This window comes from Pyrgilauda ruficollis, unplaced genomic scaffold (genome assembly GCF_017590135.1).
Source record: "Pyrgilauda ruficollis isolate IOZ18807 unplaced genomic scaffold, ASM1759013v1 scaffold58, whole genome shotgun sequence".
Classification (NCBI taxonomy): Eukaryota; Metazoa; Chordata; class Aves; order Passeriformes; family Passeridae; genus Pyrgilauda; species Pyrgilauda ruficollis.
The window spans coordinates 91369-114065 of record NW_024527488.1 but is presented as its reverse complement, the minus strand read 5'-3'; the positions used below and the strand labels follow the sequence as shown (position 1 = coordinate 114065).

Here is a 22697-nt window from a genome sequence, read left to right as displayed (position 1 = left end):
GAATCCAAGTTAAATGGGTTATGTGTCAGAAATAACAATGAAGCCAACTGACCTGAATAGGCCTAGTCCTGGCCATAAAAGAGGTGGTGATTCAAAGTGATTGCAAAGACAGGAGATGTGATGAAGTGATCAAAAATCTAAGTCATTAGAGAAAGCTTTATTCTGCTTGCTGACAAACTGACAGATAGTACTACAAGTGAAAGTACACAAAGTATAGTGGAACTCAGCTGTGCTGCTCAACTAAGTACAAATTAATATTGCAATAATTAAAGGCTGCCTGTTAATTGCTGCAATAAATTTATCTGGCTAACATGTTTTTTCTTAAATATGTTTTGAGGCCAGCTAAATAAAGTAATGTATTCACTACTTAGTTTAATTCTATCAGACATTAGGTCATACTTTCCAGAAGTTATATTTTCTCATTAATTGATTAGCTAAGTGTTAGTCATGAAGTTCAGGATCAGGGATCAAAGATCAGTGTTTCCTGTAGACAGTATTTTTAGAAAATCTGAAAACCCCCCAAAAAAGGCACTTGATCTCTTCTGTTATAAACCCTAGAGCAAGGGCAGTGGCTGGTAAATGTATTTAAAAATATTTTAAAGTTATCTGTACTCTAATAAAATAAGCAAAACTTTGCTATGAGAAGGAAGCAGAAGCAGGCAGAGTGACAAATGTTACTGTATTAGCAGTTTGACTTGTATGAAGTTAGGGAATTAAAAATGAAGTTACAAATCAAATTAATTCAGCCACAGTTTATAAATAAGGCTCTAGGGCCTTGTTTGGCAATGGTTATGCATGCAGGAGTCCTTTACACAGAAAAGTAGCCTTCAGTTAGTGAGTTTTTTAGGAGTGAGATATGAAGGACTGTACAGTAAGTTAAGCCTACCTCCTAATGTGCTTGGGTTTTTTAGGGATCTCCATAGATCCTTTAAATAGCTCAGAGACTCCAGGCTGGTAAACAGTGCTATTGCTAAATCAGAGGGGTGATGAAGGGACAAACTCACATCCCCTTGTTTTCTCCATGGTTTCTGGACAGGATTTCAGTCAGGTTCACAATGAGAACATCCAAATGTATTTTGACCTTAATGCTTTCTTCCCCATCCCCAAGCACTGCTACCACAAGTTATAATGTGGGCTGTATAAATAAAGAGTCTTAAGGAAAAAAGTGTTCATAAATGAGGAAAATTGCGAGACCTTTGTGCTCTTAATTTTCTGTTTTACCATGCATATAAAGAGAAAGTAGCTGTTAGTAGACAGATAGTGATATGCAGACAGGAAAGAGTCATCAGATCTTCATGGAGGGAATTGGAGCCACTTGTAGATTTAACTGAGTAATGGTAGCAGAGGAGTTCCTTGAAAAGTTTTAAGAGCCATATAATTAGGAAATATTCTTGCCTAGAACTCTTGCTTTACATCCACATAAATTCAGCAGGTTCTGGTCTAAACTGAAGGCATTTTTGGCAGGGCAGGGCTCAAGTTTATGGATTGCATTTTGAGCAAAATGAGTAAAATGCTATTGAGATAAAAGTGTCATTGATGGAGCTGGAGTAGGATGATTTACCTGGGTGTATGTATTCTGTATGCAGCCTCCACGATGGCTGCATGCATTTTACTCCTATAAAGGGCCTCTTTAGAGCTGGCATACCAAATTTTAGTCTGCTTTCATTAGCCATGCCTGTACTTGAGCATGAGTCTGCTGCATGATGTGGCTCAAGCTATTTGCATCTGTGCTGCCTGGAGGTGACTTTGCGTCAAGCTGATTCCAGTTCTCATCCTCTCTGGACTGAATTTCTCTACCAGATAAGCAACTTTCTTTCACAATCAGTCAGGGTAAAAGCCACAAAGTAAAAGCTTCAGACAGGGCAAGTTCCCTGGGATTGTGAGATCCAACTGCTCCCTAGCTCTTCTGAATGTATGGGAATGCAATGAGGAGCCTTGCCCCAGAGCTAAAGCTCAAGTGCTGTTACTTTAGCTACTATAAATATAGATAATATGAATTGAGACCGTGTGAGTATAAACTACTTTTCTATATTTTACCTTGAAGTCTCTGTGTCCCCTCCTTTGGGGATTGTATACAGGATTTACACAGTAAGGCTCGTGAGACAATACAAATGCCTGTTAACTAACTGGGTTAAACAAAGATACTTCTCAGTTATCTCCCAAAGAGTTTTTCTGAGAGGAAGCTTTGAGTAATGAAGTATCTTTGGCTTGTAAGGTAAGCACAGAATATTTCCTCTCACCAAATTCTTCCCAGTAGCACAACAATGATATTGGAAATTGGGCAGTGCAGCTCACCCTTTTCTCCTTCTGGTCTTAAAGGAAACCTTCTGGAGACATCTACTTTCATGTCTGTCTGTAAAGGTAATTATCTTTCTAAATGGGTTATGAGACAAAATAACATTAAAGACATCAAAGGAGAAAATAGTTAATATGTCCAGACATAGTTTTATTATTAAATGTTCAAAAAGCCTTTCCAGAAGGGGAGGTAGGATAGCACTCTTTGAATGCACACAAGTGCTGCCATTGATTATCACTAAGATCATCACGGGAAAAATTGAATGCTGGTATAATACTGTAGTAGCTTATGGCAACACAAGGCAACACACATCTAGGATGCCAAGCCACATAAAACAAAGGTACTTTTGAATTTTAAAATCCATGGATCCCATTGCAAAGGTTCTGGCTTTACTTAGCAACTCACAGCTAAAGCAGACCTTTAATCATGGTTTGCTCATGTAAAAGTTCATGGGACGTTCTTGCAGAGGGGATATGGTACCAGATAGTTATTGGTTTACTTTTTGGTTAAGTCTGTCTCCAGTTCTTCTGCTGCACTGTACATATGAAATCATACTTCTTGATTCTGGATCAGTTCGGTGACTGCTGTCTCCTCCTTCCCACAGTGTCAGAAGTACTTACATAAAGATTCGGTTCTTTGCAATGTCTATTTGACAAATGCAGTTCTTGCACATTCTGTCGTGGGAGGGTTACAGAACCTGTTTGGCCATTTATATATTGACAGAGCACTTGCGCCATTTGGACCCACAGAGCAGACTGATCTCAGTGAAAAGAAAAGCCTGCTCAAATTCCCAAAAGCCTTGCCTAATGTACTGGTGTATCATCTTACTGGCGGTTGCCTTTTTCTGGCAGAAATCCAAAGTTAGCAGCTGAAGAAGAGATGAGATAATGACCTCTGAAATATTGATGTGGTATGCTGGCGACGCAGCAGATTTCCCAACAGTGAGCTTGGGTGTACGGCACTTCAATCTGCTGTTCATTTTGTACAGCAGATCCAGTGCACAGCCTTTCTTGGAGTGTACCATGGCATACTTGTAGTTAATGTGTCAAAACCAAAATGTTGTACTGCTTTACCTTTTTACAGTGAATTTTTGCTACAGTGGAACATGTGACAAGGGGAGGAATGATGCTATAGCTTTTCAGTATTGTAAATGTGCAGTCTGCTCTATTTCCATTCCCCTTTCCTTCTTGCACTGCTTGAGCAGTGACTGGCTGTATGCTTCCTGCCTTATTTCTAAGTCCTAACCAACTTTGATCTCTCCATGAGCACGGTAGCTATGTTTTCATTTCTTCCTTCCCACTGCTCCCCATGCAGAGAGATAATTGCATTGTCAATGCTTCTTTGGGATTGAGAAAATAATGCACCTTTACTGAGTGCTTTGGTATAAAAGTAGAATCAAAAGCCTTTAACTGCAGTATACCTTATGTCCTGGAGATTAGAATTTCTACAATGATAAGGTCAAGGGAGAATAAATAGAGATCTAAAGTCTTTATAACAGTTGGAGGCAACAAGTGCTACAATAGACAGTTCTTGTGATAAGTATATCCACTGCCTAACCTGGGGCTGAGCTCTTGTCACTGATGAGTAGAGGAACTGCAATTTGTGTGGTTCCAAGTCCATACAATAGGAGTTTCCTGTAGGAAAAGGGACACCTTTCTTGTACCAAAATTGCAGTCAAAGCACAGGTAAATGAAAGGTGAAAAGCAAAACCTGCTACCTGAAAGTACTTACCTGCTGGTGCTGCTAAGAGAATGATGGTATATAATATATGCACACTGTTACAAAGAGAACATTTCTAGCCTAGACTTGGGGCTGCTGGGAGAAACAGCAAAGATATGTGAGAGTTAACTGAATCCTTCAGTTTCTTAAAAAAAAAAAAAAAGAAAAAGAAAAAGAAATTAGTTTGTTGGAGGTCTTTGTACTTTCCCCAGTTTAGTCCAAAGCATGTTTGTGTAATTTGATGCTTTGACTTGTGACTTGCCTTTCAGATTAAGCAACGTTTTGCAGGGGGACACAAGGGGCATGAGGGTTTTTTGGGGAGGTAGCAGTAGGGGGGATGACTGGCTTCTTAGTGACACACAGCCTATAAATCCATCCTGCTGGCAGGCAAATGAGCCACTCAGTTTACTGGTGTGCACTTTGTCAAATCCACTCATTCCTAGCTTCATATCCTGTATCAATTACTCTGTTCTGTGTGGCTCCCCTGTCTCATTTTCACTCCATTGGTCACCTGCCCAAATTCTCTTGATGCAGGGGGGATGGGAACAGGCAGAGAAGGAAAGACAGGAGGGTTCTCATTACAAATCTGGATTTGAGACAACACATTTAATCCTTAAAGCAAAACTGCTCCAGTGACAGTTAAAATGTTCAGTATCCCCAGTCTATTCCCCAAAATGGTATTGTTTATTACAATCCCTTAACATTATGTCATGAGCTTGCAAATACATGATCATGCCATATGATCGTCCTCCCGAAAGGAATAGCAAAGGCAGCAAGAAGGAACAAATGCCGTCTTACAGGTTTCTGTTTCAGCAAGGGCTGTAGCTATCACTGTCAGTGATGTCAAGGTTATCCTGAAATGTGTGCCCAGTGATGTATTTCTTGCTACTTGCCTCACTGCTGAGGCAGCAATTCAGTCAACACCATGCAGAGGTAACTGGAAGCTTTGCCTCACTCCCAGTGGAGAATGCAGTGGCCCTGTGTTTACTGTGGGAGCTTTCTGTGTGTACAAAGCTCAGCACAACTGGGCCAGATCTCAGATTACGGACTAGGGGGGCTTTGGTGGCTGTATTAGCACAAATGAGAGACATTGTTGAAAGAAACCAAATAACATGAGCATCTGGTAAAGGCAGCATCTAGATAATATACATCAAACAATTATTGTGTTATGCACAAGCAAAGTGCCCAATGCCAAATAATCTTCACAGGAAAGCACAGTCTTCCAAGTCATTTGAGAAGTATGAATCAAACAGTGGCCCAAACTCAGCTGAGAGCTCCATACAGGGGCTGCATTCCAGCCCCCAGTGCTTGTGGTCATCTTCACCTGGACTGTTCAACTAAATAAAACTTAGAATTAGTCTAAAGAAAAATGGTCCTCTGTGAAAGCTGCTAGATTTATTTACCAGGGCTTCACATGAAACTCTACCATGTTGCTCTCTCCGAACTGTATCTATTCCTTCCACTACTCAAAATAAGTCAGCTAGATTCAAGCTTCCCTACTTCCCAGGAAAGTTCTTATTGACAAATTTCAAAATTTTCACTCTTCCTTGTCATTTCTCTAACTGCTCAATTCTTCATATCTTAGACAACTAGTGTACAAATTTATATTGACTAGTAGCTTTAGCCATGAGGTAGTTTCAGACAAGTCTTCCAAGACTCACAATTTAAACAAACAGTCAAAGAAAGCATGCAGAATCAATTATCAATATTTTAATTTCCTTAGCATCCCTCATGCTTAGGGTGTAATGTTTTGAAACAGCATTTTAAAACTGAGGCAGTCTCAGGCCAACCCACCTTGGTGTTTAGGAGGAAAATCTCTGCCAAAGCTGGTGAATGTTCTGTGAGTGCCAACATGTAGGTTCATGTGAAGGCCTTCCAGTGTTGTCTGGCTGCTGTCCTGGACAGCTCCTGTTTTGTGACTCATCAGGAAATTTGGATGTTCATCAGCCTCACCTTTCCCTGGCGACTCAAATAAAACTGGCCAGGAAAGGAGCAATGATGGTTCTGAGAGTGGATGTACACCAAGGATATCCAAGCATGGAGGAGGCTGGAAATCTGAGGAGTCAGTTTTTCTCCTCCCAGAAGAGGAGACAAAGTTTCTGTGCTTGTGCTGGAAGCCCTAATGATGGGGAAAACATCCTGAGAGATGTTTTCAAAACGTCCAGGGAATTAAGAGACAAAAATATTCCCTCTGTGGGCTTTCTCACCTGCCTGGGCAACAGCAATGGGCAAGATTTTTAACCTTGCTTTTAACAAAAATATTAAAGCCTATAATCTGCCATGAAGATTTCCTTATCTGAGAATCAATTTTTAAAGAATATTTTCAGAATTTGCCTAGTTTTAATTTTATCTTTTTTATCAAGCTCTAAAATGGCCATAGATGGATTCATGCAAACTGTCACAAGAATTCACCTTTCTTTTTTGGTAGCTTAATCTGAAGTGGCTTTAACCAAAGATAATGATAAACAGGAGTAAGTATTTCTGTTGAAAAGATCACTTTGTCACCCCCTTAATCCTTTGTTGTGAAGGCAGCTCTTGAACACATGTGATAGTCATGCAGGTTTCATGAAATTGACATAGAGCATAGTATTCATGATCTGTCTTTCAGCTCCTAAATAAAATCCTGTGTAAGTCAGGTGTGGGACCAACCAGACTAAAACCAAAGTAACTAAAATCAAGTAGAGCATGAGATTTGCCCTGGAACTAAAGGCTGAACGAAGAATTAATCTCTCCCAGGGTAGGCTAGAATAATATTCCCATCTCCTCATTCAGATTTTAAGATCAGTACCCACATTTCATAATTTGGAAATGACAGCAATTTCAAATTCATGTTAAATATGCTTCCAGGGGAATATTACAGTGGTAGAAGATGAACTCTTCTGGCATGGCAAATGGATAGTAGTAGTCAGAACACTGAGGAAATGCTGTTTTGCTCCAACAGTAATTGTGGAAGCTGAGCCAGACTTCTGGCTCCCATGTCCAACGGTGGCTGTTGTCCTTGCACATTTGTGTCTGAGGCCAGTCTAACATAGAGGTGCTGAGCTCTGTTTAATGCTCCTGGACTTAATGCTCCCAGGAATTAGACCTCCTATTCTTGCAGTCTCCAATTCCAGCATGCTGGCAGAGTTGCCTTGTTTAGTCCCTGACTTTAGTAAGAGCAACTTGTCAACATCTTCAAAGGCTGGATGAAGAGGATTTGTGTTCCCCCTGCCCATTCCTTTCTGTGTATTCCCAAGAGGAATGTCTGCCTGAGAACTGGAAAAAACTGCTACCCTGATGTGTGAGATTTCTGTTTGTTTGTTTTTCTCTGTCCTGTTGTCCTCAGTGCAAGTGTTTGGCTTAACTCAGGATATCGTGCCCAGCCAGGCAGTCTGGGAAAAGCTGGCAGTTGTGTCTGGGGGCAGGGGTGGGGGGGAAAGAAAGTGTTATTTTTGCAGAGCTGTAAGTCCAGCACCTTTTGCCAGTGCTGCATCTTTTTTTATTGCTTGTTTCTAAGAAGGTATTGCTGCAACAGCACCAGCTGCAAACAAAATCTTGTTTGCTCAAAGTTCACGATAGGACAGGTCACGCATTTTGAACATTTGTGGGACACTCGTAAAGGAAATACAGAGCGCGCTTTCCAAAAGCTTCAGCTTGAAATGCAACAGTTTCCTTGCTGCCTGGAGCTTCAATGTCAAAGAGATTTCTATTTTTAGAGAGAGATTCTACTCAAAGAACTATATAAGGCTGTGCTGGGAGACCATTACTTTTTTATTATAGAGAAGAGTATTTGTTACTCAGTTGGGAAGAAAAATTCTGTATAAAAGTGAAAACCACAAAGATACTGTCATCTGGTTGTCTTTTGTGGGTGAGAAGGAACTGAGAGGAAAACTGAAGACTCGATATTTGTTTTTCAATATTCTAATTTCTCTCAACTTCTTGAAACAAGTGCTTTAGCCATTTAAAATGTCAGACAAGGCTCTTGATCTGAAATGATGATGCAAGAGGGAAGAGAGACCTCCAAGCAGAGTTTGATGCCGAAAGACAACTTGCTATGCTAACATGTGACAACACAAGGGAAAACACCACAAATAATCATTGTTTTCTTAATGGGGAAACTAAGTAAAGCTTGATGTTACAGATTCAGCCTTTACAGGTACATATTTGTTAGTTATCCTGAGTACAAAGTGGACCTAAACTGAACAGGTGCTGCAGCAAAGCCATCAGAGACAGTGGTCAGGTGGGCTCTGAATAGTAGTCATAGCTAATGGCAGGAAAATGGACGAGTATCTGAAGTTCTGGTTTGCTGGGGAGGCTTCTTCTGAAGCTTGATTTTTAGTCACATAGAATCATCCAGGAAACACCTAACTCTGTTACCCTTAATCTCTGGGCTTGTATTAATAGAGAGAAAAAAATCTGTACAGAATTGGACAAACTTGTGCTCTCAATTAATGTTCTCACTGTGATTTCTCTGGCAGTTTGGAGAGGAGCTGTTGGATTTCGGGTCTGGTTGGACTTTCAGAGGCAGCCCAGGTGACACTGGTTTTAGCAGCTGTTGCCAATGTTAGCACAGCAGCTGGAGCCAATTTGGTTTTGCTTTGAGTAAGGACTAAATGAGGTAACAGAACTAAATTAGCGACACCGGGTCCACTTCTTCTGTAGTCCAACACAGCTGCTGTGATGAATTCTGAGTTAGGGATGGGACTGAAATGATGCTGGTCTTACCTTGCTCAGGGTTTCTACTTCTGTTTGTATGTTGTCTGGCTAGCTGTGACATAACCCCTTTGGCTCCAGGGGAAAAAAATGGGGAACAGCTACACTGAATGAGGGGTGAAAATAACAGGAACTGGAAGTAATGTGTGCATTCCTTTGACATAAGGAAAGACAGTGCTCTTGGGCTGTGCAGGGGGTAAGACATTGCAGACAAGTCGGTGGCAAAGCTGGAGTATGGGCAGCAATGGCTGAACAGCTTGAATGAGGGAAATTCTTTCATCCACTCAGTGCACTGAGCCAGGAATAGCACCTCTACTTTGACTTTTTTTTTTTTTTAAATTCAAAAGAAATAAAATTACGAGCATTTAGAAACACGGGACGTACTGATCCTGGCTCATTCTTAACTTGATGAGAAGCAGTTCAAGTACGTCGGGGCACACGGGCACCTTTGCAGAGTTATCGGTGAAATCAGCTTTAATTCCTGGCACCGGTGCGGGTACGGGGCAGGCCGGGATCAGCTGCGGGCCCGGCTGGCCCTTGTTGTGCTGGAGCTTGGGGGCTGCACCTGCGGGCCCGAACCGAGGCACGGCACAGCCCGGCCCGGCCCGGCCCGGCGGGAGCGGGCCCCGCTTCCCGCGGTCTCGCACTGCCCCCTGGCGGCCAGCGCTGAGGGCCTGCCGCCGTCAGGGAATTGCAGGAATGGCGAGGCGTCATTCCTGAAAAACCTGAGGAACGTGGCCCTAGCTCTGCTGTACCGTACTGCTAAAGGCCTCGTGCGTTCTCCAGGAGGGCGTCCACACAAAGCAGCCCCTCACCCGTACAGGAGTCGGAAGTGTCTCTTCCCTCTGAGGTGCCTCTGTCCCTCCCCTGAGGATGCTCCTCAGAAATGTCCCCATGGCCGTCCCCTCGTCCTTCCCCGTGTGCCCACTGTGCCGGCGAGCCCTGCCCAAAGGCGCGTTCCTCACTCGATCCCCTTGGCAGCTGTCTCCAGGCAGGAATCCCGGGCTGTCTTTCCACAGTTCCTGGACAGTTTCCTTCTGGGATTAAACAAATCCCCGCACTGTTTGCTGAACGAGCAACTGGCTGAAGGTTGGGTAATTAATTCTGACTTTTGCTTGCTGGGCATTCAGGTGGCAATGAACTTTTTCCGTCTCGTTTTTAATAACAGATGCAGAGATTTTCTGATATTGACAAGCCGCTTCTTAAAATGTTGTACATCTGCTCAGTCATTTGTCTTAATGTATTCTCAATTAATTTCTTCAGTGTGGTTTCCACTGAAGTTTTCAAGCTTCACTTGTAAGACACTGTTCTGCGCTTTAATTTGTTTTTATTTTGTTAGCTACTGTCCATAGGGAGATCAGACCTGATAATTGCTAAATAACTAAAAGCTTCCATTTCATCAACACTACCTTTTTAATGATAGGAATGTATTACATAGTGTTTCCATTTGTAAAATGTAAATATGAATATGTTAATATACAAATGCCTATGCCAAGATGATAAAAGACTATAAGCTCCAAGGCACTTTTGGACCTGAGAAAAGGAAGTATTTACTGAGGCAAGATCTCTTTTTAGTTTGATTACAGCAAAGAATATAATCCTGCATCACCTGAGCTTTTCTCACTACGTTGGTTGGACATGTCAAAGAAAAAACTTGGAAGTCCTGAAAACCAGGGAGACACAACATCACACCTGAAATTTTAATCATCATTGATTGATCATCTGCAATGGTTAGTACAAGGATACATATTTGATCATTTAAATTGGTTTATATTCATATTTCAGTTGCAAAATCTTTTTGAAATATTAACTTCAAGATTTTGGTGCCAGTATAAACTCAATCTGCAATTTTTTCTGAAGATTTGTTCCAATGTCTGTCTCTCATGCCCCTCTAGATAAGCACACTTCTGTTTTCTGGGCTCAGTAGTCTCTAATCATGTCAGACAGTAACATATTCTGCATATTAAAAAGTCCTAAATGATGTAGTGAGCCCAAGCGCTTCTTTAACACAAAAGAAGCAGCACTTTCTTACTGAAATGCTGCTGTAGGAGACAAATAGGATTAAGCAACACCACTGTGTTGTAAACAAACACCATCAGTCTTTAAGTCATGATTGTACAATTATTTCCTCAGGCCTCCTCTTATTAGCTGAAGGATAACTCAGCAGCACAAAATGCACAATGTTACAAAAACCAGCTGCACTGTGCATGTGTTTGTGTGAGCCTGAAAGTAGTTAAGGATAAAGATTTATTTGAGAAGCCACCAATTCCAAAATATTTGTAAACATCTTACTACTCCCAGAGTCCTTTTGTGTAGCTGTTTTGAAACATGTTTGCTGTGATACTTGCTCTGAGCATCCAAGAAAGAAGTAAACAAACTGGGTAAAAGAAATGAGATTGAGGGGAAATGCTAAATGGTTATTTTTCTTGTGAGTACTTTTAAGTATTATCTGATTATACATGACCATAAATGCTCGTCATTAGAACTGAATATTTGAACATCACAGATAAAGTACACCAGGCAAACGTAGGATGGGATTTTTTTGCCTTTTACACCACTATCCTTGCTTTTCTTTGATACAGAAAAAACATTATAAAAGTGTTATGGAATTATCATAAATCATGCATATAAAAACATAACTGACGCTATTAAAACCATATCTTGACGAGTTGTAACTGCTATCTCTAGCTTTAGAAAATTCTGGATTTCTATGAATGTTCATCTCCTCCAGAGGGCCCCAATCTCTCTTTGAACAAGCCAGATTATGTATTGAAGCAGGGCAGTGGAGTTTGATCCGTTTTGATAATTACTGGTTTTTTTGGCTCCTGTTGCTAAGTGCACACACACATGCTGTGCCCTTTGTACAATGCGATATAATGTCGCTTTCCTTTAATGAGACAATAACAACGACCTTCACGGTAATTGAGTGGAATTTTAGTGGAAAGCTTTGCCACCGGTGCAAAGTTTAATTGTGCTTGTCAGGCGAGCCTGCTATTTTCTGATTAGAGGTTTCCCGAGTCAGCTGGTGTTACAGCTGAAGTTAATCTGTGCCCTGGCTGCTCTGTGCTCGTCTCAAACACCAGAGGGCAGTAAATCCCCACGTAAGGAAAATGAAAATGTCTGCTCGTAGAAAAATTATCATCCCCTTTCCATAAAATCCCGCTTCCTAGTCATTCCCTATCAGAAATGGCCACTGAAAGGCATACTCAAAGTAAATTTCAATAAATTAAATATATAGGTATCATGATGTGTTGTCCTGCCGTTTTTGGTTTGGTTTGGGTTTGGTTTGTTTTTTTTGTTTTTTTTTTTTACTTAGTAGTCGTAATTCAATTCAAAAAAACAATTCAATAAACTAAGACGGTTTTGTAAGTAAGTGTAAATTTCAGGCCAGAGTGCTGTTTGCTACTCTGCATATGCTGTTATCTTGATATATTGTGAAAGAGAGCAGAGAAACAAGGACAAGGGAAAAAGAAAAGGAGATAAGGTCAAAATTAAGATTCAGGAAAAGGAGTAGTACAACCACAAAAAAACATTAGCTGCTACTACAGTAGTGGGTGTCTTTTTTGTAATTTTCCATGTCTGAATATTTTTTGACAGAAATGAAATATGAGCACTAAGATCTGTTCAGATAGGCTGAGGATGATAAAAAAACCACAAACCACCAAAATGCAATAAATCAAAAAACCCAGAAAGCTTGGGACTTTCCTTCATTAAAACTCTTTGCTCCTCAAAGCTATTGACTTTAAAACTCAGTTTTACAAAGATGAGTAATTTGATGTGAAATATTCTAGCAGCTCTTTATTAAAAGACATAATTTCTGATGGAGGCAAGCACATTCATATTGCACATTCAAAGTATTGCAAATTCTTCAGTACCATTTTCACATTTCTTAATCCATTTTTACAATCTCTTCAGATTAACAGTAAGAATCACAAGTTTGATCTAGCTGAGATAGGAACATTTTATCTTTTTTTTTTTTTATCCTCACTAAGACCATTCTCATAGAGCATTTCTTGTTCTTCTCTGTCTTCTCATGTGTTATTTGATGTGAGAACTTGAGGCTTTTCACCAAATCTCTCTGTGCAGGAAAGTATCCCCATGGGATTGAAAATTGGCTCTTATCATTAATGACAGATCTCCTGTGAGTTTCTGTATTTCCTTACACAAAGCATACCATGCTTTATTGCCAGAAGATTCTATCTTTGATTGGAAAACTACTAATGTTGTACTCTGAGACACCAGGGAAGAAATTTCCTTGCAAGCCTTTGAAGCTTGTATCACTTATGCTTTGTATCAAGCATTTATCATTATTGTCTGACTTTGCAGGGTTAGATCCTTTGGAAAATGGTATTTTAAAGGAAAAAAAAAAGTAACATTCTACATCCAAGCAGTGTTGGATGTACTGTTTACATATACTGTTTACTGTTATATACTGGATATACTGTTTACATATACTTAGGTAAAGGATGCCCTTTTATTACTTCTTTTCATTAATCCCTCAATGAAGCAAGAGTACACACATATAATTGACTAATGAGAGCCCACAAGGTGTGATTGTTGGCATTGTAAAAGAGCCACATTGAAAATGATCTGGCAAGACAAAAAGCAAATTTTTATAACTTGTTATAGTAACACAAACTTTTTCACTTGGAAAATAGAATTTATAAATCAAGATGTGTCTTGTGGATACCAGTTCAGCCACAGAGGTTCTGGAGTGGGCTTAGTGGAGTTCTAAACTGAATAAGGGAAGCCTGGGGCAGGAGATAGGTGGTAGGGTTTTGTGTTGTCTGTTGGGTCCTTTCCTTAGGAAAGGAGGGAAACATGATCCTGGGCCATATTAATAGGATAGCTCAATCTGCAGAACATGGGAGGTAATTATTCATCTTGGTGCTGTGAGTACCCTGTCAAGTTCAGAAAGATGTGGGCAAATTGGAAAGGGTCCAAAGTAGATCAGTAACTATGCTCAAAGAGTTAGAAAGCACGACCTATGAGGAGACTGGGGAGGAATTTACTGTGTTCACTCTTTCTCTTTTGGAAAAAAACCCCACAAAACCAAGAATAGAGATGGGAGGGAGGACATAACCTCTTCACAGCAGGAAACTATTATAAAGAAGGCAGGAAAAATTTTGATTCTTTTTTGGAGGCTTAAAACAGCAAGAAATCAACTTTGCAGTGAAGAAAATGCAAGTTTATATATTCAGTATTTTTGAGGACAGTGAAGGATTTTGCTAAGTTAGGAGTCCTGCAAACTCCTTCACTGAAGGATTTTAGAAGAGTTTAGGTAAATTTCTGTCAGGAATTGCCTATGCTGGTTTAATCCTCTGGGCTAGAAGCTGGTTACAGTGGTTCTTGAGTGAAGTTTTACTCTGGCCGCAAGTCCTGATTTATGGTGACTGAGGTTTTGACAAACCCCACTGCAAGAGGTCATCAGTGTGGTTGGTAGATGTGAGGTGTTTCAGCTCCAATCAGTGGAGTAACAGCCCCTCAAGGCTCAAGCAGCCCCACACATCTCTGCTCAATGGTAGCAACCATCCAAATAATCTTATGGGAAAGGGGGAAAACCAGCCAGGAGCCCAGTCTACAGGACCTGACTGAATGTGTAGCTGCCACAGAACTGAAAAGGCCCACGCAAACATGTATTGAATGGTGCCCCAAACAGCCTTCGTTCATCTCAGCCATATTTTTGAGAGAAAGAGTGCCTGCAACATGAATACTTGAAAGCACAGAGGCACTTTACCTCTGTGTCTGAAAAGAAATAGCATAAGAGAAGATAAATGCATTTCTTCCTGGAATAACTTAGCGCAGAATTGAGACTCCACAAGGCCCAGGCTGGCTTCACTCAAGAGGGCAGCAGACACAGAAGAGAGTATATGATCTCTCCCATTCTTCTGGGGTCAGTGCAGGAAGCTACAGTCTGTGCTAGAGAGGATTCTGCAATCATCTTGATAAGGTTACTCCACTTGTTGGTGTCTAGCAAACTCTGGTTATGGAAAGTAAGACTCCTATAACTCCCAGTGCCTTTATCAGGCATCTGGACTCATCTGGCAAAACAGATTTCAGATCACTTTTACCTACCTCCCAAAGTATGGCTGAGATGAGTTAAGTGTCTGGATGACTCAATGAACAAGTGCTTCATTTCTTTCCTGTCCCAAGTTCATGTCTAATATGGAGAATCTGGAATGGCTTTGACGTCACCCTAATCCACTGCAGATGCTTGTTCACCTTGCATTTGGAGAATACTGCATTAAAAGTCATCTGCATTGAAGAGGCCCTACACACTGAAAAAGAGCAGCTCAAGACTGAAACCCACAAAAAACTTCTGGAAGTCTCTTCTTGTTACTGCATGTATGCAGTGAGATGTAGAAAACTCAAACAATTCCTGGCGTGAATAATGTAAGGAAATTAACTGTTTGATTTAGCACTGCTGTCCACCCTCTCAATCAATTGCTGCATTTAGGCTTGCTGTGAGCACTGTGTCACAACAGCTGTGCTGGCTTCCTATTCACACTATCAAGTACCAAAATGTCAGGAGATTCACTCAAAGACTAATGCCTTGTAGAGAGTCATTGGATACGTATAAACTGTAGCTTCAGCTCTGAGCAATAAATGTGGGAATGCTATATACCACCCCTCAAGTGTGCACCATGTATGTGTGGACCACCAAGTATGTGTGGACCATGAAATGATAAAATCTTTCCCTACAGTTAATTATGACTAATGTAGAGATTTATGCTTCATCCAGGTCTGTTGTCCAGATTTTCCTTAAGGGAAAGTATCTGTGTATTTAGAAGCGTAGCATATAAGAACAAAAGTTTGCAACATGCAAGATTCTTATAAGGCATCACGCATTTGTCTTTTAGCACTTTTGTGTAGTCCAGCTGGATATTTAATATGTTAAATTAACATGTTTTCTCAAAATCTCTTGTAAAAAAGCAGAAATCAAGGGTTTTTTGATGACTAGCTTGCTTAGAGGAAGTTGGCTTAATTATGTCAGTTGTCATTTACAAAGACTGCAGCAGTTCCAAACATGATTTATAAAAACTGAAACTTCTTATACTTGAAGATACACCTTAAAAAGCAGTGAAATGGAATTTCTGTTTCCTGTCCAATTCTGACAGTGGTTTGGTTTTTACTATTTTATTTCCTTTCTAAGCAATTTCTTCTCTGCCTGTGGGCATTATAGTAACTTTGCATTCAGAGAGATCACCTACAGAAGACCACATTTAACCTGTTTTTATCAGAGAATCCCCCTGCTTGATGATTATTCTGAATTATTCCTTGCTCTATGGTACGTTACAAAAAGAGGAAATACCTGGAAGCATGCTGTGCTGTATGGATTGCACAACACTCATATGGTTCATCTGCCCTAATTCTCATGCTGAGGAAGATAAGGAAATCATCAACTAACTTGAGCGTGGACACACACAAGGCACTGGAGCTCACTGTTTCTCTTACTGTTAAGGCCCTCAGACTTCTCTTTTCTATACCCCTGCTTCTCATTTTTCTGTAGCTCAACTTTCCCATTCAAAGCACTAATGATTTTCAATTATAAATTATTTGAGTAATGCCAGCAGGAAATATGAGAAGTTCAAACCAGTTTTGACTAGCCTAAAGTATTGTACTTAGAAGAGCTGAGAGTACTGCAGGTTATGAAGTGAAAAATTACTCCATTTTTTTTTCTGGAACAATATTTGTTCTCTGCACTTCATTCCTCTCTGTTTTCACACTCAAATGAAATGAACTGAGAAACCTTAAACCCAGATACTAGGAAGTTTTCTTAAAATTAATCACTCTGAATAAGAAGTTCTCTGAATCTAGTTCTGAGTGCACTAAATTTATGGGAGAAATCATAAATGAGATGACATCTTACATCAGGGCTTTATCTTAACATAAACAAATAACTCTTGTATTTCTTTTGGAACTCTGCTGTCCCCAGTCAGATCTGAGAACAAACAAGACATTAGTTTTATTTCCCAGTATAAAAGTCCCTTAAAGCAATCTACTGGGAAAAGTGGGTCTGGAAACCACTAGCATTGTCTCAGCCTAAGCTATTTGGATTGTAATGAATTAAAAAGGACAAAAATCTAATTTTAGTAGTGTTTTAAGTAGGCTTGTGAGAACTCAAAAAAGGATTGAGGTTGCTAATTCTTAATAAAACAACTTTTAGCTGTAATTTGATTTTTTTCCCTAAGAAGCAGCTTAGATGATATGAATATTGATTAGGGCATAGGTGCACATCTCCCTACAGACAAGGAGATGAATAAAGGGCATTACCTTTGTGCTACCCCTTTCTATCTCACAGTGCAGCCTGAGAGAGACAAGTTGCAAGGGCAGTTCCAGCAGGGAGCTTGGCAACCATGATGATGGTGCTGATCCTACAGTTCCCTTGCATGTTATGTGCTCCCACAGCAGACTGCACCCAACAAGTCAATGAGATGGCTTATTCCATTCCCTCATAAAGGATAATATGCTGGATTTGACATGCATCTGGAAAAAGCATTGCTTCTTCAGGCTGTATGCATTGCAGACCCAAGAAATGGCAAGGCAAAAGCAGTGTCTTTCCACTCACCCTCTGTGTAATGGCAACCATTGTCAACCAGCTGTAGAAAAATCTCCCCTTCCTTAAATTTTGCTTGCTAGATCAAACATTTCTCCTACTTTCCACTTAACACATCTCTAGCTGTATTTTGTTGAATCAGCAATGTTTCCTTTGTTTAAAAGAAATTCATCTGTCTCATAACAAAACATTCCTCACTGTTTTTCCTTCTTCTGTTTAGCTGAAATGTGCAGGCTTGTTCTGCAAGCACGGACTCAGGGATTTCCAAAAGCTAAAGGTCAGCCTGAAATCTCACAGCATACTTACTGTACAAAAGCCAAGCAAGGAAATGTTCAAAGAGTCTTTGGAGAGCATTATCCTAAAATATAAACTTAGAGTCATGGCAATCCCATGTGCCTCGTGGTCTGTATTTTTTTTTTTTTTAAACAGAGGATGTTATTAATATGAATTTTCTCATATCCTGAACTCTCAAAATAAAGCAGATTTAAGAGATCATTTTTACAGTTATCCCTTTTTCCACAGAATGTGGCTATCACATTTTGTGTCACCCTGTATCGGCTGTTTTAAGCAGGTTAGACTGTTGTTTTTATTTAATGGCAAAGTCAGTTTTTTTTTCCTCAGACCATATCTTGCCCTCAAATACCTTCTTTCATGATGTGTTCTTAAGGTGAGCAGATAAAAATATTGAACACATACTTTAATGTTCTATAATTACAGTGGATGGTCTTAGCAGTGCTGCCCATCCTATGTAATTCCCTTATCAGGGAACACACTGGGATCTCCCTGATCTCAAATAGCTCATTTACCCTGATGACAAAGATATTTATTGACATTTTTGCCTGCCTATTGCAGCTTAAAGATATCAGGGAGAGTTTCTTTATGAAGTATAGAAAAATATAAGTGCAGGGACACCCACACACATTTTCAGATGACTAATTCTGTTGCTGAAAGGAAAATGCATCCAACAAATCTGCTTGTAATTGGACCTTACTCAATGCTGATTCTTCCAAAGCTGGCTAGAAAAAGATGTACTAATTCCAATCAAAATTGCTCATATTCTGCTGTGAGAGAGTGGGAATTATTGTTTACTATCCTTAGTATTCTCCACAAAAAGATGAAAGTATTGTGAAAACAGTTAAAAGAAATGTGTTCTTTCAGTAAGAAAATTAAGTGCATCTCAGTAGTATGTGGACTAGGGAAATTGAACAAGGAAAGATCCTCAAGAAACTGTTGCCTAAATATGTCACAAAAAATGGGATCTAGAGAGTTTGGAAGCTTGGTTCCTTGTGGTCTACTGAAGCTAAATAGCGGGGGAATCCATGAATCGTTGGAATCCATGAAGCAAGTTGGAAAACTTTAAAGTCATTTTGTACAGAAGTCCTCATTAGCTCACCAGTAGTTTTGGAGGATTTTTTTTCCTTAATCTTTTTTTCTCTCCAGACAAATCAGATATGAATAGACATACAGTATGGGGGAGAGCTTGCAATGGCTGCAGTTGGAACAGAATCCACGCCTTGTACAGCAGTTTCACATTCCATTCAGAGACTATAAACTCTTCTTTCCAAACTTTTGTTTTAGCTTCAGTCCTGACAGTTTTCTATGCTAAACCAACTGCAGTTAGCATTACTCACTGTGTGTATTTTCCTCTGCAACTCTGCCCTTCTGCTGCTCAGCATTGGTGCAAGGTCCTCTGGAAGAATTGTCTGGATTTATATCCTCAGCAGTGCAAGGGACTGCTGAGCTTCTGCTCAAGCCCAGCCCTTGAGTTTCCATCATTGCTACCCTAAAAGATAAACTGATGATTGGCAACCAGACCATGTCAGCCCAGCTCTGGGCTGTAGCACTTGTATAAATCCACAGGGAACTCAGGCTCAGCCAGACACCAGGCTGCCAGACCAGGCTTCATTCCAGCTCTCTTTGATGTAAAGGCACTGCCTGAACTCTTTAGAAAGTGATACGTGTATAAGATGAGAGCAATAATTTTTAGTGCTTTACATCTATATTACACTTCTAAAGTTCAACAAGGCTCAGGCTTTTTATTTCTTTTTTTTTTCTCTGTGCAAGACTAAGGTTATTAACTCTTACCATTTTATCATTGTATATTTTTACCTACACACTATGGTTTCCTGCTGCTAAAAATTCCTTCACTCAGCTCTGTTCTCCTCTTTTTCAATGTTTATTTTTTATGTGAATACATTCATTCCCAAGATATCTTGTCATCTCTTTGTGTATTCAATGTGATATCTTTTTTTTTTTTAATTAACTTACGTCTCCGAGAAAAAAAAAAAAAAAAAAATCATGTCTACATGTGTTGTAGAAGGCAGGAGAAGACGAGTGCCAGGTCTCTGAGCACAGCGTCTCCAAGCAGTTGATTTATTCAGTTTGGACTATGTCTACACAAAAAATTTTGCTGGCATAACTATTTTTCCACATCTCCATTTCTAAACCCCATGAATGGATACCTAAACTGATGGCAGTGGAAACCACACATCTGCACCTGTCTGGCTCTGGGTTTTAGCTGCAGAAACCTATCCTTTTGTATTCAATGTGATATCTTTTTTTTTTTTAATTAACTTACGTCTCCGAGAAAAAAAAAAAAAAAAAAATCATGTCTACATGGTGTTGTAGAAGGCAGGAGAAGACGAGTGCCAGGTCTCTGAGCACAGGGTCTCCAAACAGTTGATTTATTCAGTTTGGACTATGTCTACACAAAAAATTTTGCTGGCATAACTATTTTTCCACATCTCCATTTCTAAACCCCATGAATGGATACCTAAACTGATGGCAGTGGAAACCACACATCTGCACCTGTCTGGCTCTGGGTTTTAGCTGCAGAAACCTATCCTTTCCATTGTTGTTGTCACTAGGACACAGCATTTCCCCAGTGGTCTGTGTGAGGCTTCTGTGTGCTTTCTATTCTGTCCCATTCTTTAGTACAGAGGTTTGACACTTGAAATCACTTCAACAGGTTAAAGATAGAACTCAAGTTACAATTCTCTTGCAAAAGGGAAAAAAAAAAAAAGATCTGTGTGTTGTAGATAGTGAGAGGATTTTTTTTTTTTTTTTGGACCAGTATAGCAAATATCATCAGCATTAATTTGTAGTCTCATATGGGCTTGTGAAAACCTCCAGTTTTGCGGCAACAAAATCCTTATAGAGAAGTTTTTACTCCTGTTGTCTCTATTTTATGTTTGGTTGCAGGATTGTAACTGTGTAACAGTTCTGAGGGCTGTGGTTCAGCCAGCTGCAACAGCATTATTGTGAGCCTAAGCAGATAGCTGCTGTATAAATTAGTGATGCATATTTATACAAATTACGTGCTTGAGCACTCTGGTGGGTTTTGACTGCTGTTAGTTCACATCATGTACCACTTCTGGCTGACAGAGTAGATAGGAATCTGTGTTTATGAGTTAGAGGTTCAGTCCCAAAAGAACTGAAAGACACATCTTCCAAGATTTTTTGAGAAACCTTGTCCTTCATTACATTAGCACAGCATAACGCTCCATGTTTTGTTGGTTGCTTATTTATAGCTCCAGATTATAAGCACGTATATTGTTGTCTGTAAATTTTATAATTGCTCTATATATAGCTTGTGCAAAGATGCTTCTTCTAGAAGCATAACTGGCCCTAATGTTTAAGAAATCAAATATTGTGATAAATTAGCTTTAATTTTTCCAGATGTTTAAAAGAGGGAGGCAGAGGTGACACTTGTCATTCATTTAATTATAAACTCTGAAGTATGTGGTTTTTATAGCTTCACATTTCAAGGTCACAAGCATGGCTCTGAAACTTAAATTTTTCTTTCTCTGGGTATGTCCACGTAAAGAGCTTATATGCTTGATAATTGAATTAAAATGAACTAATACAAATCTCCTTGCAAAATTCTATTAAAATTGCTCTGTTTCACTTAGTTCCACATGAAAACTGAAGAAACAACAAAGCAATTTCATGCTTATTTGAAACAGAGCTAAGCTCCTCCGAGCTTGCTTATTTGTGAAAAGTTTTGCACTACTCTATGAAATGCAGTGCTGAAGTCTGTTGTGGATATTTGGCATTCCTTCAGGTGATCCCCACAGGAACATTTGCTTCCGACAGAAAGTGAAACCACAATTGAAAAAACAGTATTCAATTACTTTTCTGGTTTTAAGGGTCTTTTGAATTCTTTTTTAAATCTGGAATTTAATGTTTAGGCAAGATTACAAGTTCTGATGGAAAATTAGTAAGGCTGAATTACTTTCAGGGGCTTGTAAAGGGTTCCTGTCTCATCATTCAATGAACAGAGGTATTTCTGCAGCCAGAATTTGAACTATTAGAGGATCAACTGATTTTTCTCAAAGTATTTAACTGTAGTGGCTGCTTTATGCTTAGGATTTATTATATGAGGAATTTGCTTTTAGCCTTGGGGATAATTAGTACTTCACAACCTTGAGAAAACATCAACACACCTAGGGACAGAAGGTAAGTCAGAAAGTTTCTGTTTTGATGTTTTATCTATTAAATCTTCTGTCTGCATTTCCTTATTTAAGGAGAAGCTTTACAACTTTTGCAAGCAGGTGCTCAAGATAATTTCTGTGGCTGTGTTTTATATTTTCAGAGCACGAGATTTTACTCTGTGTGCTGTAATTAGTCTACACTGGTTTAGAAATGACTTCTTGTCCATGCAATAGATACACTGTGAATGTCACAAAAGCACATAACACTGTATGGTGCTCTCACAAAACCCCAATCTGCATTAGTTTGCTAACCAGAAGCCAGAAACAACAGCTAGATTTTAGAAATTAGATACTATTCTATAAGAGGATCACTCACACACTATTTCATGTCTTTTGTACTCACTCTGGGTCCCTCTTGAACGTGTTGAACAGTAAGGATGGAGTTGGGGATCTGCTGACACTTTACAAATGCTTCATTTATTTATCTGTTAAAGTGCTAGGTGGGAACTTTTTTTTTCCCCAGGGAGAGAAAAGATGGATGAAAAGATGTTTATGTGGATAGGATTCATTATTAATCAATTAATCAATTTCCACAAGTGTCTGATTGGATTGAGGCATCTCCAGTGCAGTTTTAAAAACTTGAATTGATACAAGGCCTGCATGATCAGAGCAGTTGCTTTAGAAGGAAAGAAAAGGGTGTGGGTATTCAAATGGAAATCATAAAACTATGATCATGGAAGAACATACCAACTTGTCAAAAACCCTCTGTGAAAGCCTGAGAGAGAAACACAGGGGCCCAACCAACAATATTTTTGACCTCTAAACAAAAAGAAAACATCAGTAGAGAAGGTAGTGATTGCTCAGAGGGAAAGAGAATTCAGAAAAGGTGGTCTTTGTTGGATTTAGGTGCCCTGTGTCACTGTGATAGTGTGAATGTGGCCATAGTTTGGCTTGTGTTGAAAAGCCCTGTATTATATTTGTTGATCTTGTCTTAAAATGG

The 22697-nt window shown here is 39.6% G+C and overlaps 1 protein-coding gene and 1 long non-coding RNA gene across 2 annotated transcripts in view; one reads left to right on the top strand and one right to left on the bottom strand.

Moving 5' to 3' along the window:
* Positions 1-22697, bottom strand: part of SYNPO2 (synaptopodin 2) — a 78901-nt gene that overhangs the window by 32249 nt on the left and 23955 nt on the right. The window lies entirely within an intron of this gene.
* Positions 10303-22697, top strand: part of LOC121361508 — a 32889-nt gene continuing 20494 nt past the window's right edge. The window contains exon 1 of the long non-coding RNA XR_005956345.1: positions 10303-10437. This is a non-coding gene — a long non-coding RNA (uncharacterized LOC121361508). The remainder of the gene's footprint in view (positions 10438-22697) is intronic.